A 3,488-nucleotide genomic window follows, 5' to 3' on the forward strand; every position below is an offset into this window, starting at 1 on the left:
GACTGGGAAAAAAATCATCATGACTAGACTTTACAGTTACTAGACTCTCACTAACGAATGCAGAATCAGACTTAAGTGTCACTGATTTCACCAAGGTTATTAACAAGTCATGTTCAGGTGCATTAACAGGACAGGACAAATCTTCTGATGTATGCACTGAACTGGATAGAGTCTCCACAACTTCCTCTGTACTGAACAGAAACTCATCCAGTACACTGGATTGGAGCTCCAAAAGAGCTGCCAAACAAGTCAGTATTGCAGCAACCCCCACTGAACTGGTCAAGACTGAGGAACTCACTGGACAGGAAGGGGACTCTGGAACCTCTGTTACACTGGACAGAGAACCAGAACTTTCCAAGATACAAGGCAGGATTTCAGGAACAATCACTAAACAGGACTGAAATTCTGATACGTCTATTATTTTTACCAGAGAGTCAGAATTATCCATGTTACAGGGCAAGACTTCTGAAACATTCAGAGGACAGGGCTGGAGTTTCCTGGCTGCTACAACATCAGACGTGGATTCAACAACATTAGCTAAATCGGACTGTGTACAGGGTAAGGCATCTAAAACACTTGCTGACGAGGACAATGCTTCAATGGCTTCTGCTTCACTGGACAGAGATTCATCAAGTTTTACTAGAGTGGACTGTAATTCAAAGACAGCTGCTAAACAGGTGAATATTACTGCAACACCCACTGAGGTAAGCAGAGCCTCTGAGTCCTCTGCTAGGGATCTTAAAGGGAACCTAAACTGAGAGGGATGTGGATTTTTTCCTTTTAAAATAATACCAGTTGCCCGACTCTCCTGCTGATCCTGTGTCTCTAGTACTTTCAGCCACAGTCCCTCAACAAGCATGAAGATCAGGTGCTCTGGCTGAAGTCAGACTGGATTAGCTGCATGCTTGTTTCAGGAGTGTGATTCAGACACTACTGCAGCCAAAGAGATCAGCATGACAGCCAGGCAACTGGTATTGTTTAAAAGGAAACATCCATATCCCTCTCAGTTTAGGTTCCCATTAAAGCATCCAAAGTACTGGGTGAACCATAAGACTCTGAAACCTCAGCTTCATGTTTCTGTGACCTGTGCTTCATTGGACAGAACTACTGAGTAATTTATGGTACAGGGCAAATTTACTGGAGCATTTTCTGGATAAGGCAAGGATTCTGTGATTTCAGGTTCACATAACAGATGCTCTGAACCATTCGCGGAACTAGAACAAGGTGTGGAAACAGAAGTATCAGAACACAGAGTTTGCGAATCTGAACCACAGTTCTTCAACTGCGAAGTTGGAAAATGCAGATGCTGGGGTTCTAAGGTTACTAATCATGATTGCAGAGACTCAGGAACTGATGTAGTGCATCTATTGGTGTCTACTGGATTATATGGTTTGCAGGATGCAGAAAACAAATCAGTGGGAATTTGTTTGTATTTTTTCGCAAAACATTTTGTGATCAATTTAACAAATTCCAGGGGGTCATAAAAAACCTCCTTGTTTTCATCAGCAACTTCCTCAGCCCAGGTTCTCATCTTGCCATCAAGCAGGTATAAGATAATAAACCTGGACTGCTGAAATGTTGTAGCTGATCTGAAGAAAGAACATGAATTCAAAATTTTGCAATTCTGCAAGAAATTAAAAAAGAAGACTTATTGACACCATTCTAACGGGTTAGAGAAGCAAGGTGTGCATCTGGAGCAAGGCGAGCAGGTGATGTTGTTGCTAGGGGTAACGGAGAGACAGAATTGACATTGGTTACTGAGTGTTGCTCCCACTGACTCCCAGAGCGATCATTCAAGATCTCATTCCATGCATCAATCAGAGGAATCACAAAGTCACGCACACACAGATTCATTTCAACTAAAGAAAAAGCAGACTCAATGCATGCATGCAAAATTATGTTACTCTTAGCAGTGTAAAATTCATAGAAATATTTTCGATCATTCTCCAATTCATAAATCAAAGCTTCAATTTCCCATTTTTCTAATGGAGGATCCCATTCATTCTTGTCAGGAACTAAACAATTATTCTGGGCATAATGTACAGTTGGACCAGTCTGCAGGAAGCTAGCTGGAGTAGACTTGGCTTGGTTTACTCCTGACAGAGAATCAACTCGATTAACTGGATCATTACTAGGGTATTTCCTATTCTTAAGAACGCCTAGGACTTGTAATAAGTGCTGAACTGCAGAATATGCAAATGTTCCTTGCTGCACAAACAATTTGATTTGCTCAATACTCTAATATTTCCTCATAAGAATATTCAGACAATTCTTTTAAACAAAAATCTTTATTCTCCCTGGAATAGCAAGGAAAGTTCATTGGTAGTTTCATAGGTCCATTTGACTCCCATGAATGACAATTGAATTTCATTATCTGCTAATGACAGAGTCTGACTATGGGTCTGATGAGCGGTTACTATGGACGACATTGCTGGTTGTGAACACTTTCTGGAACGTTTACGTTTAGTTTTATGCAAGACTTTAGACTTTGCTGCATACAGATTGCTTTTAAATACTGCTGAAGAGACATCTGATTGACTAGCAATCAGGAGTTCATTAAGAGGATATGGTAATGGAGATATTCTTAACCAGTTATGGATCACAAAAACTATGAATTCTAAAGGCTTTTCTCTCAGAGAAGTGTGATTCAAAACGTCAACTGCCCAATCAAAAAGCTTTCCCTTAAACAGAGTGCAAACTATCTGATCAACCCAAGTAGAATATGCTGAAGTCCGAAAATCTGGATTTAACAAGAATCTAACCAATTCTGGCATACATTTGCTTGCTGTTTCACAGTCAAGCTTTTCAAGTCTCTCAAAAGACAGGGAACCATAACACACGGTGTCAGAGGCCTCCTCCATGTGATTTTGTGTTGAGCCCGTCATAATGTAATGCTGGGGGGGGTCATACTTTCTGACCACCCAGTGCAACAAGGCTAAGAGCTGGATAATGGAAGAGGTTACACAGGCTGCTCAGAGCAACTGCAGCTCTGGGCTTCTGATATCGCTACAAATAAGACGCAATGGCAGTGCAGTGTGATGTTGCACTGCCTTAGTTTGCATTGTGCTGCCTTAGCGATAGCAAGCATTCAGACAGGTACAAGACAGGACTATAGATTGCAGCGTAACTAGTAGCAACCGCAGCTCACAGTCATGTCCACAGAAGCAGAGCAAGCAGGCTAACAAAAGTCACCAGCAAGCATCCACCCAGGCAAGACTACAGGATAGAATGTAACTAATAGCAACCGCAGCCTATAGTTACGTTCCCAGAGACTAGAGTAGCAGAAATACTACCAATCACCAACGTGATGATGGCAGAATCCAAGCTATCTGGATAATGGACTTCACTGACCCACCGTGGATGCAGCGAACGTCCATCAAGCATGGAACTAGGCAATACACAATAATAAGAAAAATAACAAACGGCTCAACTAACAAATAAATATATATTAGCAAGTCTGCATATATATTTATCAAGAACTAGCTAAA

The sequence above is a fragment of the Hyperolius riggenbachi genome, chromosome 7, assembly GCF_040937935.1.
Source record: "Hyperolius riggenbachi isolate aHypRig1 chromosome 7, aHypRig1.pri, whole genome shotgun sequence".
Lineage (NCBI taxonomy): Eukaryota > Metazoa > Chordata > Amphibia > Anura > Hyperoliidae > Hyperolius > Hyperolius riggenbachi.